Here is a 16,722-nt window from a genome sequence, read left to right on the forward strand (position 1 = left end):
GGGAAAAACCCACCGTGGTACAACAACAAAGTTAGGAAACTACTGCGAAAGCAAAGAGAGCTCCACTCCAAGTTTAAATGCAGCCAAAACCTCTCAGACAAACAGAAGCTAAACGATGTCAAAGTTAGCGTAAGGAGGGCTATGCGTGAAGCGTTCAGTGAATTCGAAAGTAAAATTCTATGTACCGACTTGACAGAAAATCCTAGGAAGTTCTGGTCTTACGTTAAATCAGTAAGTGGCTCGAAACAGCATATCCAGACACAGACACTACGGGATGATGATGGCATTGAAACAGAGGATGACACGCGTAAAGCTGAAATACTAAACACCTTTTTCCAAAGCTGTTTCACAGAGGAAGACCGCACTGCAGTTCCTTCTCTAAATCCTCGCACAAACGAAAAAATGGCTGACATCGAAATAAGTGTCCAAGGAATAGAAAAGCAACTGGAATCACTCAATAGAGGAAAGTCCACTGGACCTGACGGGATACCAATTCGATTCTACACAGAGTACGCGAAAGAACTTGCCCCCCTTCTAACAGCCGTGTACCGCAAGTCTCTAGAGGAACGGAGGGTTCCAAATGATTGGAAAAGAGCACAGATAGTCCCAGTCTTCAAGAAGGGTCGTCGAGCAGATGCGCAAAACTATAGACCTATATCTCTTACGTCGATCTCTTGTAGAATTTTAGAACATGTTTTTTGCTCGCGTATCATGTCATTTCTGGAAACCCAGAATCTACTATGTAGGAATCAACATGGATTCCGGAAACAGCGATCGTGTGAGACCCAACTCGCCTTATTTGTTCATGAGACCCAGAAAATATTAGATACAGGCTCCCAGGTAGATGCTATTTTTCTTGACTTCCGGAAGGCGTTCGATACAGTTCCGCACTGTCGCCTGATAAACAAAGTAAGAGCCTATGGAATATCAGACCAGCTGTGTGGCTGGATTGAAGAGTTTTTAGCAAACAGAACACAGCATGTTGTTATCAAAAGAGAGACGTCTACAGACGTTAAAGTAACCTCTGGCGTGCCACAGGGGAGTGTTATGGGACCATTGCTTTTCACAATATATATAAATGACTTAGTAGATAGTGTCGGAAGTTCCATGCGGCTTTTCGCGGATGATGCTGTAGTATACAGAGAAGTTGCTGCATTAGAAAATTGTAGCGAAATACAGGAAGATCTGCAGCGGATAGGCACTTGGTGCAGGGAGTGGCAACTGACCCTTAACATAGACAAATGTAATGTATTGCGAATACATAGAAAGAAGGATCCTTTATTGTATGATTATATGATAGCGGAACAAACACTGGTAGCAGCTACTTCTGTAAAATATCTGGGAGTATGCGTACGGAACGATTTGAAGTGGAATGATCATATAAAACTAATTGTTGGTAAGGCGGGTACCAGGTTGAGATTCATTGGGAGAGTGCTTAGAAAATGTAGTCCATCAACAAAGGAGGTGGCTTACAAAACACTCGTTCGACCTATACTTGAGTATTGCTCATCAGTGTGGGATCCGTACCAGGTCGGGTTGACGGAGGAGATAGAGAAGATCCAAAGAAGAGCGGCGCGTTTCGTCACTGGGTTATTTGGTAACCGTGATAGCGTTACGGAGATGTTTAATAAACTCAAGTGGCAGACTCTGCAAGAGAGGCGCTCTGCATCGCGGTGTAGCTTGCTCACCAGGTTTCGAGAGGGTGCGTTTCTGGATGAGGTATCGAATATATTGCTTCCCCCTACTTATACTTCCCGAGGAGATCACGAATGTAAAATTAGAGAGATTAGAGCGCGCACGGAGGCTTTCAGACAGTCGTTCTTCCCGCGAACCATACGCGACTGGAACAGGAAAGGGAGGTAATGACAGTGGCACGTAAAGTGCCCTCCGCCACACACCGTTGGGTGGCTTGCGGAGTATCAATGTAGATGTAGATGTAGATGTAGACGTGTTATTGGCATGCAGAACAATTTAGGAATTTATAGTACAGTATTTAATATCATTTAGATTGATCAAGAACAGAAGGGGGCCCAACACTGTGCCCTGGGCACGCCATATTTTATGTAAGTAATCTCTGGTTTGTAGACACCACTTTCCATTTTAAGCAGAACAAACTGTTTTCTATTGCTCTTATAACACTTTATTAGGTCATAAGCAGCGTCTCTAATGCCCATGTTCCATAGCTTGTCTAAGAGGATGTCAACATTCACACAATCAAAGGCTTTTTCCAGGTCTAGGTATACACCCGGCAAATGTTCCTTGTTTTCGATACCCCCCTTACACCTCTTCAATTAGTTGAGCAGCTGCAGTGCTAGTTGATTTACCTATTAGGAATCCATTTTGATTTTCAAACATTAGGTTGTGTTTGTTAAGAAAGTTTATAATCCTGTTGTATATAACCTTCTCAAATATTTTGCAAAAGACAGGAAGGATCGAGACTCATCTGTACTTTTCTATTTTGTTATTTTCACCTTTTTTTAAAAATGGGTGTTACCTGTGCTATTTTTAGTCTATCTGGAAAGGTGCCTGATTCTATTATATTGTTGACTGCTACAGACAGAGGTACAGAGACATTTTGGCTACACGATTTTAAAACATTAATGCTTAGGCCATCATGCCCAGCGGAATTGGAGGGTTTTAGAGAGTTAATGATGTCCATTATTTCTGCATAGTTTGTGAGGCTAGATATATACTATGGTCACATGCATTACCTTTAAAACTGTAGTGCATGTTTTTATGTTTGTCATTTCCTTCATACAGAAGAAAAGTATTAATTAAAAATATTTACAATTTCCAGTTGGTCTTTTATGAGCATGCCATTGTGGTTAATAGTAAAGTCCATACAGAATTTGTCACTGCAGGTTCTAAAGCTGTTTATGATTGCCCAGATGCCAGCAGTTATGTTGTGTGAGTTTTGAAGCTTATTTGCAACATAGTTCCTCCTGGTTTGTGTAAGTCCTTATAGTGGGCTTGATGTACTTTGAAGGCTTCCTTTAGCTCAGAAATCTATCTATTATTCAGCATTGCTCTTTGGAGTAGTTTTAATTTTTCCCTAACTTCAATGACATTACTGTTTATCCAAATATTTTTGTTTATGTTTTTTGTATGCTTCATTTTTGTGGTTACGACTGGGCATGATGTATCAAAGCAATAATAGAAGTCAGCAGCAAAGCTATCATATGAAAATCTGTTATTTTCAAACCATTTTATATGTGCTAGCATGCAGTTTAGTCTATTTATGTTATCATTATACATTATTCTTTCAGTTACAAATTGTTGCTTTGTGGTGACAGTGGGGGCCTCATGGAGCTCCAATTTAAGCTGTACTGCATGGTGATCCGAGATGGCTAGTTTTAAAACAGATGCACTGTGGAATAGGTGGGCCATGTTTGTTATTATGTTATCAAGACATGTTTTACTATTGCTAATTTCTCTAGTCGGTCCCGAATGAGTGGCGTCAGGTTAAATTCACACAGGAGATGTAACAGCAGTTCATAAATCTATATTTATATCCCCTGTAACTATAATATTTACATGACCATTAGGCCCAGAAAATATTGTCTCTATATATACAAGCAAGTCAGAAATATTTACAAAAAGAAAAAAGATATCTGTATCTGCTGCAGGTGGCCTGTAAACACCTATAACTGTTATGTTATCTCTACCCCATATTAGGTTTATTGCAGCAAATTCTGAGACTCCTTCCAAGCAGAAGGCACTCACATCAATGACATTAAAATTACTTTCATTAACAGTGAAAATTGCTACACCTCCCCCAGTCCCCCAGATTGATGTTACCAGGAACCCACATAAATATTACAGTGGATCTATCAAGAGTGAGCAAGTGACAGCTTTCCAGGAACCATTCCACTAAGGAAGGACGGTATACAGGACACAGGGACTTTGAAGGACACTGAGAGAGTCAGAGTAGATGACACAATTGAAAAGCCTGTCGCTGGATGTACTTCGTGGCCTGATACAGGACGAAGAGCTCTGCTGTAAATACTGAGCAGTTTTCTGGAAGCCAATACTGAAAAACGTTGGTGCCAGTGACAAAGGCACACCCGACACCACATTCAGTCTGATGGCCATCACTGTACACAAAGGTACTATCACAAAGTCCCGTGCGAAGGTTGGGGAACTGAAGGCAATAGATTGAGGCTGGAGTAGTGTCCTTGCGAAGCGAATGAAGGCCAAAGTGAACACAGGCCGCCATGCGAAGCCAATGCGGTAAAGGGTTCACACCCATCAGGAAAGTGGCAGGTAGTGTGAAATTAAGCTGCCCAAGCAAGAGCCAGAAGGGAGCTCCAGGAGGTGGAAGAGAAGAGGGACATGGCCCACACTGGTGATCAAAGGAGTCATTGACGAAGGAGGCTTAGGAGGGGTGGCCATACATGGTAAACAAACGGCACACATATCTGCTGAGGAGAAAGTCACGGCGATAGGACAGCAGCAGTTTGGCAGCTTCTGCATACAGACCCTTCACTGGGCTAGTGTAAACGGCCCCAGTGACCAATTGGATGCCACAATGATGAATAGTATTGAGACAGCATATGAGGGACTGATGTTCAGATGCATAAATGAAACACTCATAGTTGAGTTTTGAACAGACAAGGGACTGGTACAAATGGACGAGGGTGGTTCAATCGGCTTCCAACAAAGCACCACTGAGGACACGCATACAGCAAGCTGCCATATAAGACACGTGAGAGGACCAGAAAGTTACGTATTGAGCATGCGCCCCAGGAATTTTGTAGTTTCAATAAACAGAAGAGCAACAGGCCCAAGATGTAAGGAAAGTGGGAAAAAACAATTGCACCGCTAGAAATTCATACAAATGGTTTTGTCAGTGAAAAAACGAAATCCAATGTTGATGCTTCATGAATGTTGAAGATCCAGACATTGCTGAAGATGCCCCTCAATGAGACACATCCATGGAGAGCTGCAATAGATGGCAAAATGGTAACGAAAAAGGGAGCCAAAGATGCCCGGCAGGAGAGAGGCCATTATAGGATTAATGGCGACAGCAAAAACGACAACATCCAGGATGGAACCCTGCGGCACACCGTTTTCCTGGATAAAGGTGTCCAACAAGGCAGAAGCCCCCCGTACCTTGAAAACATGGTATTTTAAAAATTCTTGAAGGAAACGGGGCATGTGGCCACGGAAGCCCCACATGTAGAGAGTATGGAGGATACCAGTCCTCTAACAGGTGTCGCAGACTTTCGCCAAATTGAAAAACCATGGCGACAGTCTGGGATTTCCACAGAAAACCATTCATGACATGGGTGGATAAAGTGACAATATGGTCGACTGCAGAATGGCGCGCTCGAAATTTCCACTGTGCAGTGGTTAGTAAATTGCGAGACTCGAGCCACCATACCAGCTTGGCATGTATCACATGTTCCATCACCTTGTAAACACCGCTGGTGAGAGAAATGGGGTGGCAGCTAGGAAAGTGTTTGTCCTTACCAGGCTTAGGTAGGGATATGACAGTGTCTTCATGCCAGCCTCTGGGAAACATGCCGTCTGCCCAGATGCGGTTTCCTGTATGAAGGAGAAAGTGCTTGCCTGCAAAGGAAAGATGCTGCAACATCTCAGTGTGAACAGCATCTGGCCCTGGTGTGGAGGATCGGGATGAAGTGAGAGCATGATCTAGCTCCTTCATAGTAAAGGCAGTATTGTAGCACTCTCGATTCTGAGAAGAGAAGGGTATTGCCCTAGCGTCCTCCGCTCATTTCCAATGGAGAAAGGCAGGGTGATAGTGGGAGGAGCTCAAAATCGCTGCAAAATGGCGGCCCAGGGTGTTGGAGGCAGCAATAGTCTCCACTACAACATGGTCTGCAACTGTCAGACTGGAAACTGGGGAATGGATCTTGGTCCCAGAGAGCCATCAGAAGTTGGTCCACATGACTGAAGAGGGAGTGGAACTGTGAAAAGAATTAGTGAATGAAATCCAGCTAGTTTTTTTGCTATCCTGAAGTACATGATGACAATGTGCATGTAACTGTTTATAATGAATGCTGTATGCCATCATAGCATGGCAGTTAAAAATGCGGAGAGCACGTCTCCATGAGCGAATTGTGTTGCGGTCTACCTCGGTCCAGCAAGGGACTAGGAGAGGGTGTGGTAAAGAAGAGGCACGATGAACGGAACATTCTGCAGCGGTAAGGATAACGTTTGTGACATATTCTACCTGGTCATTCCAACTGGGGCAATGTTCATTGAAGGTTGCCAGGGAGGAGTAAAGCCTCCAGTTGGCCTTAGTAAGCTGCCATTTGGGTATTTACGTAGGTGGGGTAGGAGTCAGCAAACAGGAAATGGTCACTCGACTATGCGTCAGAGAGAACAGACCACTTGAGGTGATGGGAAAGATGGGCAGCGCAGAAGGATAGGCCCAAATGGGAATAGGTGTGCGTGGAGTCTAAAAGGAACCTGTCCGAGAGGTGTCCTCTTGGCTGACCCACTCAATCAACTTAACCTCCTCTGCCTTAACACCCAAAGGGGATGGTGCACATTGATGTTACCTACCGGCGGAAAGGAGTGAGGTAGCTGCCCAATAAGCTGGAGGTGGTCTACCCTAGTGACATCGACTGATGGAGGGTACCAAGGGAAAAGGCCAAGTGAGGAAGGAAAAAGCGAACTTTAACAGCTTGAAAGTGGGTAGTCAGGGAGATGGGTTGACTATGAAAATCATCCCATATGAGAAGCATGACTCTCCCATGAGATGGGATGCCATCCTCAGGGGATGGGGGTGGGGGGGTGCCCAAACCGGACTGGGCTCAGAGCGGTTGTAAGGGTGCAATTTTGTATCCCGGAGGTAGAGAACAAGTGGATGCTGTGAGTCTAACAGCAGCCACAAATTCTCTTTGTTTGATTGAAGACCACAGACATTCCATTGAAGAAGAGTCATAACGAAGAAAGGGGGGAGGGAAAAAATAAAGGGGTGTTACCTCGGTTGCTTCCGAACATCAGCCTTTGAAGACTCACTGCTACAGGGCACAGAGGCTGGAGGATCCTGCTCCATGAGATCCACAGAGGTGTCGGCATTTCTCCCTCTGCCAATCTGTGGGGTCCAGGGCAGAAAAACGGTGGGCAGTGCGCACCTGTGACATGTAGGTCAGCCAGGCAACGGTATCATGAGGTGACACTGTCAAAGAGGATCTCTGAGTCGGCAAAAGAGAAGACCGTTTATCTTTGTTTGACTTCTTGGAGTCTTTACGGTTGGCAGAGGAAGACTCAGATGTTTGTTGGCTGGAGGGACATAGGAAGTCTTCTTGGGAGTACTCTTTCTGGCCTGCCGGTTGTGTATTAGGCGACTTCACCCTGGGAGGCGAATTTTTGGTGGCTTGTTGTACAGCTCGATGAGGAGAAGGCGATGCTACCATGACACTGGGCAATATTACACTTGCAGTGCTGAATCTGAGGGCATGTGTCTGCACGGCCATGCCCTTCATGGAGTGAGATGCAGCAAGAACAGTACTGTAGGTGCCAGATGGTAGAATGCAGGGTTTGTGACTCTTCAGCAACTTTCGAGTGACCGGGTAAAGCACTTTTTCCTTTACCTAGATCTCCTGGACAGCCCACTCACTGAGATACATGGGACAATCTCGAGAGAAGGCAGCATGGTCACATTACAGTTGATACAGTGGGGAGAAGGAGGTGGGCAGTTGTCCTCGTGTGCATCCCTACCACAGGTTACAGGTTTGGCCAGGTGTCGACAATACATTCGAGTGTGGTTGAAATGACGACACTGGTAGCAGTGCATTGGGTTCGGAACGTATGGTCAGACTGTGATAACTTCATAGCCTGCTTTGACACTGGACAAAAACACCACTCTCTCAAAGGTGAGAAAAAGAGTGCATGTGGGCATTAGGGATGCATTTACCTTTTTCATCGCCTGATGGACAGCAATGCCACCCTGTCCAGAGAGGTATGTTTTAATTTCTGCGTCAGTCAGACTGTCGAGCAGCCTAGTGTAAATAACACCACGGGAAGAATTCAAAGTCCTATGGGCCTCAACACAAACAGGATAGTCATGGAGAAATGCAGTGGCAAGCAGTAGTTGTGCTTGAAAATCAGTATTAGTCTCCAAAAGCAAAGTGCCATTGTGTAAACGAGAGCAGGATTTTACAGAGCCGCCAATCGCATGAACACCTTTCTAAATAAGAATTGGATTTATTGTTGCAAAGGACTGACCATCTTCGGTATGTGAAACTACGGGGAACCATGGTATAGCTGGAAGCGTCTTTGAATTGGGAGCTTCATTCCATTTACATTTGTTAGACGTGGAGTGAGAAGTTGATGATTGGCTTATTGCTAGAAAATCCCCCAATCCCCCATGATTGCCAGTGTCTCCAATGGCGCACTCAATCCAACTGAGGTGCCCCCCCCCCCTCCCCCCCTCACAGGGGATCGCATCTGCAAGAGCCTTGTGGTCAGTATAAATGGTTAGAGGGCATCTTCCAATGTCACCTGGAAACAGCGGACCACCTCATAGATGGCCAAGAGCTCTCTATCAATATCTGACCACTTCTTTGGAGTATTGGTAAACTTTTGAGAGAAGAAATGCAGCAACTGTGTTACGTTGGCCATCTCTTGTTGGTAACATGCCAGTTATGCGGTCGCTGGTGTCTGCAGCGATCACAAGGTGTGTGTCCAGGGACAGAAGGGTGAGGGTGACAGTCTGTGCAAGGTCGATTTAATCTTGTTTAAGGCCATTTGCTTTTCAGGTGTCCACATCAGGTGTTGTTTGCAGGTGGTTTCTTCCCATGCAGTGGTTCAGTAAGAGGCAAGAGCATTTCAGCAGCATATGGTAGATGCCACCTGTAAAAACTGATCACTCCAAAGAAACATCATAGCCCTTGATAGCCCGAGGGGTGGGGAGCGGGAGGGAGCACATGGATTTGTTCCCTTTACTCTGGCGTGCGGCGAATCCCTGAAGTGTCAACCAAATGTCCAACAAAGATGACACATGATTGCCATAATTGGCAATTGTCGTTATTAATTATGAAGCTGTGTGCAGCTAAGTTGTTCATCAAGGTGTGTAAATGAATCTCATTTTCATCGGGAGACTGCAAGAAAATTATCACATCACCTAGGAAATCAGAGCAGAAGAACATGTTAAATAAGAGACCATAAATAAACCTCTGCCAGGTCTGGGCTGCATTTTTGAACTCGTACAGCATAAATAAAAACTCATACAGATCAAATTGCATGATTATTGGAGATTTTTATTTATCCTTGTCAGCCATAGGTATCTGTAAATATGCCATTTTACAGTCAACAACACTAAATGTAGTGGCACCAGCACGTTTGTGTGCGTAGTTTGGAAGTTCAGTAGAGGGTTGCCGTCTATTATAGTCCAGGCATTGAGGTACCAATAATCGCCACAAAATCATCAAGTATTATCCTTTTTGAGTACGAGCTTGATAGAAGCCCAGGCACTGTCAGATGGCTGTACAATACCAGCACGCAAGAGTTCATCCATGGCGGCTTTTGCCGTTTTGCATTTGTTGGGAGGTAGGAGGTGGGGCGATGTCAGACTAGGGTTGGCGTTGATGCGATGAACTGTCCCATCACTGACAGTACAAGTACAATGGAACCTCACTTAGTGAGCACCTCCCATAAAGCATAATTCACATAATGAGCAAAACAAATTGTAAATAAATTACTCCGTTAAGGAGTGATGTTTTGCATAACAAGTGACGACGATTTCATGGGATGTCACCAGCTATTCGTGCACGGTGGGTGGACGTTCAACAATATGAACATCATTCATTGTCGGCAGTGGCATATGGACAATGTCTTTAGTACATTCTGCAGTCTGGGTTTAGTGCACTTTCTGCTATCATCTTAGTGCAGCTTGTGATCACACATTTTTCTTGACTTGTGTTCACCGTGTGTTTTTTGAGTGCAAAATTTTAATAACCTCCATAGAAATGCCCCTGAACATGAAGCCACAAGAGGATGACCATAAGAGAAAGAAAATGATCTTAGAAATGAAACATAAAATCATTGAAAAACGAGAACATGGTGTGGGCATTGCTGATTTACCACCCACATACATTCGGTCTACTCAACTATTTGTACTATCCTCAAGAACAAGGACAAGGTTAAGGAGGTAGATACTTAAAAGGGAGTGACAAGAGTATCTAAAAAATGGTTTCATATTGTGATGTCAAAAGGTTGCTCCTTATATGGATAAACAAAAAGCAATTGCAAGGTGACATTATTAATGGTATCATCTTGTGTGAGAAGGTGAGAATAATTTTCGCCAATGTCGTTAAGAAAATGCCAGGATTATCAGAAGCCAAAGAACTGTTAAGGGAAGTAGTGGGTGGTTCAAGAAGTTTAACAGAAGAACCGGCATCCACAGCGTTTGGAGGCACGGTGAAGCAGTCAGCTCCGATACAAAAGCAACAGAGAACTTAATCAGCAACTTCAAGATGCTCATAAATTTTGATGGTTATCTGCCCCACATTTTTTTTTTTTTTTTAATTGTGATGAGATGGGTACCATCTGTTCCTTTATAACAGCAGAGGAGAATGCATTGCCCAATCACAAGCCAATGAAAGACGGTCTCACACTGCTATTCTGTGCCAATGCACACGGCGATTTGAAACTTAAACCACTCCTTGTTTACCTTTCAGAAACTCCACGGGCTTCAAGAAGTGCAAAGTCCAAAAGAGGAGATTAATGTGATGTGGAAGCCCAACAACAGGCTTGTGTGCACATGGTCTTTTTTGTGATTAGATCAACAAAGTGTCAGGTCCTTCAGTGAAAAAATGTTTGCTTGAGACGAAACAGCCACTCCGTATCTTGCTCATTATGGACAATGCTCCTGCACATTCTCCAGGCCTACAAGACCACCTCCTTGAAGAATTTAAATTCATGAAGATTCAATTTCTGTCTCCCAACACCACTCTGTTACTCCAGCCTATGGACCAGCAGATTATTTTTAACTTTAAGAAGCTCTACACTAAAGCACTCTTCAAGCATTGCTTTGAGTTGACTGAAGCTACCGATCTCACTCTCAGAGAGTTTGGGAAATATCAATTCAACATCGTTGCCTGCGTCAAGATGATCAAAAAGGCGTGGGAAGGGGTTACCAAGAGAACTCTCACTTCTGCTTGGAAGAAACTTTGGCCAGAGTGTGTTGTCGAATGTGAGTCTGAGGCATTTGAGTCAGTAGCTTAGGAGAAGTGGATAACAATGATATTGATGAGCTTGTCAAAGATCACAGCCAAGTAATGACCACCGAAAGAGCTTAAGGTGTTGCAGTGTGTTTCACAGCAGGAAGCTGTGGAGAAGATTTCTTCAAAAGAAGAAGAGGAGGAGGAGGGGGAGGAGGAGGAGGCGATAACAGCAAAGCAGCAATCTTCTGGTGCAATAAGAGAAATGCTGAAAGCATGTGAAACGGTTGCATTGTACATTGAAAATTATCAACCCCACAAAGCAGTCGCTACATGCGCTACTTATTTATTTGGTGATAATACTGTGTTGCTTTTTTGCCAAGTGTTGAAGCATCAGCAGAAATAAATGACTATAGATAGCTTCCTAGTAAAAAAGAATTCGTAATTTATCGGGAATAATAAAGTACATAATACAGGGTGTACATGAAGTCCAGGGACACTTTCAATTATTTATTGCACAAGATGTCATACATATTGCATTTTGAAGAGAAACTCTGAAAGCTTTATTTACAAACATTCGATAGGTGAACCATGAGTGACCCGGCAGACGTCAATACGGTAATCTAATTCTTGCCATACCCGTCGCAGCGTGGCATCGTCGACTGTGGCAGTCACTTCCCATATTCTCTCCCAGAGCTCAGTTACATCACATGGTAGAGGAGGTACATACATCACATCTTTAATGTGTCCCCACAAAAAAAAGTCACACGGAGTGTGATCTGGTGATCGGGGAGGCCATCTCATAAAATAGCTGTCCCCTTCTGTAGCACGGCCGATCCATCAGTGCAGCAGCTTCATGTTCAGGTATCCACAAACTTCACGATGAAAATGGGGTGGGCCCCATCGTGTTCAAAGATGAACGGAGATTCCGATTGGATTTAAGGCATCAGCCCCTCTGCAGCGTGTCAAAGTAGGAATTTCCAGTGACAGTACTCTCGGCAAAGAAGAATGGCCCGTACAGTTTTCAATGCGACAAGGCACGAAAAACATTTACCTTTGGGAAATCGTGCTCAAATTCAATGCATTCGTGTGATTGCGTTGTACCTCACATTTGACAATTATGCCTGTTCACTTTCTCACTAGTGTCAAAAGTGGCTTCGTAACTAAAAATTAAGCGATCAACAATGCCATCCCCATCCTCATTCAATTGTTGCAACTGTGAACAAAACTCAAAACGCTTGTCTTTGTCATCATCATTGAGCTTCTGCACTAGCTCCAATTTGAATGGTTTCATAGACAGCTTCTGTCGCAGAACTTTCCACACTGTCATTGGAGCCATTTCAAGTTCAGAGGATGCACGAAATACCGATTTCTTTGGACTCATTATGTGTGTCACTTGTACGCACTCCACATTCACTTCACTCACATTGGGATGTCCACTTCTCTTTGGCGGGCACAAGCAATCGTTGTAACGAATTTTTTATGCCAGTAGTAAATGGCCTTCCTTGTTGGTTCTAAACATCTGTTGAACAGCGGTAGCACACTTGTTTCTGTCGACCTCCAACACACAGAAAGCTTGCTCCGCACATGTACCTGCCACGTTTGCAACTAGTGCTGAGCATCAGCAAATTATCAAACTATGCTGTGGCGGTATACACACAAAAAACTTTCAGGGTTTCTCTTCAAAACGACGTATGTATGATGTCTGGTTCTTGCGCAATAAATAATTGAAACTGTTCCCAAACTTTATGTACACCCTGTACTATATGTATAATTTTCTTTGAACAAATGGCATGAATAAGAAAACTTTTGGTAGTTTTTCCTGGATGGAACACATCATCATATTTTACATTATTTTATACGGGATAAATGTTTCACTTAATGAGTGTTTCGCATGGTGAGCAAGATTGTCGAATGAATTATCGTTGCTAAGAGAGGTTTCACAGTAGTCTTTGACCCGATGGGCTGTCATGAAGTGGAGGTGAGGGCACAGCGATATGTGTTATTGCAACATCATTTTCAACAGAGAAACTGGTCATGGAGGAACAGTCAATAACACTGGCTGTGGTCGGGTGAGTACAATTTGGCAATGGCAATTGACTGATCCATTTTGAGGCTGACATAAGGTCTTCGTTGTTAGGCAGTGGGTGCAGATGTTGCAGAATGGTGACTTGCTGTTGAGCCATATAAAGCTTGGTAAATATCTTGGCAATACTTGAGTGGGAAATGTCGCTGGTTCCTTCCATATTCAAGTTGGAACGCCAGAGTTTGGAGTACATGCCAGATATCATCCAGTAGCACTTCACATTTCGTCTTGACTGCGAAGTAGGAGATGGCGGCATATCATTGGCAGGAAGGGAGATGCTGATCTTGCCACTGATTGACCGTTGGCCGTAGTGGTACAGAAACAGAGTGTAATTTGGGTCAGGTAGTAAACGGTAGTGCCCGAGAAAGTCAGCTGCCAAGACAGGTTCCAACGTTTCAGTCACCAAAAACATCCAGAGCATAGGTGTGTGTGTGGTTGCCAAGATCGAAAATCGAAAGTGGTGGCGGCAGTGTCAACCACCGCTATCACGGAATCATTAGCTGCACGGCACTGCACTGGCGACGGTGAAAGTGTAGTGGGAGCGAGAGGCGGTGGAATTGTGCTGATGTTGGCTCTGGTGTCGACTAGAAGATGAGACTTTAGTTGGGCATCAAACAAAGAGGTGAGAGCCATCTAGTCGTAGATGAGACCTGTGGATGCTATCACGAATTGCGACAACTTGAAGAGGACGAGCAACCTGGTGTGCAAGTATCAGGCTGCAAGGTCAGTTTGGGTATAAGCAAGGATGTCTGCAACATAGCTCATTGGAGCCAAAGTGAGTTTGGAACCGCATAGGTGGTGTGCGTGACTGGGCGTAGGCCCAGCCGACTCGCATTGTTACGACTGGCATGCATGGGTCAGTGACCGGGCAGAGGTGCACCATTTGTAGTCTGCACTGTAGGTGTTTGTTTATATGTTTGTCACCCTGGAGACCCCATGGAGCAGTAGCGGGTGGCTGCTCATCATTTTGGTGAGTTCCGCTACACATCGTGTGGCCTGCGTCTGTGCTGTAGGTGTGCAGTAGTGGCCGAAAGTGCAGGTGGGGCGTTAGGCTTGTGTGATGTCGGCGATGTAGGTGGGGATGCTGTCAGCTGTAGCATGGTCATGATGAGAATTAACCAATGAGCAGTGCTGTGCGAGCTCTAATATTCTGTCAACCAGGCATAGTTTGAAATCTACTGGAGCATCCTTGTATGCAAGCATCACTGTTGAATGCTCTCTGAAGTTTTAATAGCCACAAAGTCCACAGGGCACAATCCAGGAGTAGGCCACAGGGCGGAAAGCATGCTGTGACCAAGTGAGGTTTCACTTATCACTAGATGAAGCTGTTGCTCTGGTGAGTGTGACAGGCACTTAAGTAGGAGTGTCTTGAGAGTTTCATACTTGTTTAAGTGCACACATCAAACAGCAAGTCGCTATTGAGATCAACGTTATCATCAATGTGGTTGAGAAGCACTGCAAATTTGTAGTTGTTCTAAGTGATGCCAGTGGTCTGCATTATGCATTCCCTAAGCGTAAACAGTAGCATAGGCCAGTTCATGTTCTACAGAGGGAGTTTCAGCTAAGGACATGTGGAGTGGTAAGAGCCATGGTTATGTGAGGCTGGCACCATCATTAGGCGAGTATTGCCTGGTACAGTAGATGCAGCAGAAGCAGAGGCGTCACTCAAGTGGAGGTGTTGCGGAATGGTATGTTGTAAAGCGACCAAGAGATATGCAGTATGGTAGGCGTGGCCCGCATGGAAGCATGGGGTAGCAGTGCGTTGTAAAGCATTGAAGAGAAACACAGCACGGTAGACATGGAAGCATTGCATTCCGATGCTTCCATGCCTACTGTGGTGTGTGATGAAGGTATGTGCAGCGCTTTAGACATGAGCCGAGCATGAAGGTGGGCATGACCAGCAGTATGTGGTAAGTCGTGCTGGTCCACGGGAGCTGCCAGATGCTGAATCCAGACATTAGACACGCATGGAGAAGTTGCAGTCTGTGCGCGTTGTGCGTAGTGGTTGCAGCTGCAAGCGAACTCGGGGCAGGTGGCACAAATGTGAAGTCACTAAGGTGGCATCGGGGCAGTCGCAATGATGATGATATGGGCAAATGCTGCACAACCACATAATCCACGTCAGACAGATTCCTTTTATGTCCAGAAAGATCACTGTAACCCATCTTAATTTTGTCCAGGAGGTAGTAAGTAGTTGAAAATGGTTTGAGGATAGTCTCACAGGGCCACTGTTGACCCACTATTGCAGTAATCTGGTGGGTATCTTTATAGTTTTGCAAAACACAAGGAATGTTAATGCATGTAGATTCACTGGCACTAAAGAAGTGTCCATGGGAATAAGTGTCATTACTTCCCACTTGTAAGCTCAGAGCACTACGTGTACTGATAAATAGGGTGACAGGAAGCCAATGTTTGCCCAGAATCACTTTTGTTTTAGCAGAATTGCTAGGCAGTCACTCAGCATTCACAGGCGTTGGCAAAGAGGTGAGGTCAATGTCACTTGGAGCAGGAAACAGTTGAGCTGGAGGTAGCTGTGACATTGCAGGGCAATGGACTGGTGCAAGAGATTTTTCATTTTAAATGGTTAAAATTTCAGGGTCTCCACTGTAGGAAGTACAGTACTCATAGTTGTTATATGCAACAACTAGCAGGTCATACGATTCCATATAAATGTTTTATTGTCCAACAAGGTACAAAGCATTGTATCACAAACATCGATCAGAACGAACTAGCTGCAGGTCCAGAGAGGTTAGTCAAGTTACCTCAGGGAAGAGTTCTGGGCAACTCCACCGAGTTACATCCCTACATACCCATTTTCTCCATGTAAATGATTCATTGAAATTTGTATCTGCTGATTAGTTATGAAGTATGTATGGAGATGTGATTAAATTTGCAGAGACTATTTATATATGAATACACGACTGCATTTGAACGTGAGTAGGTGTGTGACTTGGTATGATGAAGGTGGAATGTGTCAAGAATTACATTTTACTTTTATACAATGAGAAGAAAGTGCTGGTGTTTACAGCCAATTTACGTTGAAGAGAGAATTATTAAATGAGTGCAAACTAATTTGCAGGCCGGGAGGAAGGATTTAATAATGCTGAAATTGTATTTAAATTCTGCATTACTCCAGGGCAATTATTTTGGTCTACTTGACAATCTGTTATCAAGAACATTATGTGCAGTAATCATCCTTTATCTAATTCTATCAGTTTTGCCTTTTCTCATGCATTTAAATACCGTGTCTGCAACATTGGACTGAAGTGTAAAATTACATTGACACCATACAGCTGATGCCTTTATGACAAAAGGCAGGTGACACTTCACTTTGCACCACAAAACTATTACTTCCGCCATAACATTCATCGCTTTCCCGAAGATTAATGCAATAATAATGTCAGTGTACAGATCACAATGTGGTGATCCTGAAATTTTTAGAAATAAGTTAGAGGCATTGCTCAAAATCAACAATAATTATAAGTGGCGATTTTAATGTCA

This window comes from Schistocerca americana, chromosome 4, assembly GCF_021461395.2.
Source record: "Schistocerca americana isolate TAMUIC-IGC-003095 chromosome 4, iqSchAmer2.1, whole genome shotgun sequence".
NCBI lineage: Eukaryota > Metazoa > Arthropoda > Insecta > Orthoptera > Acrididae > Schistocerca > Schistocerca americana.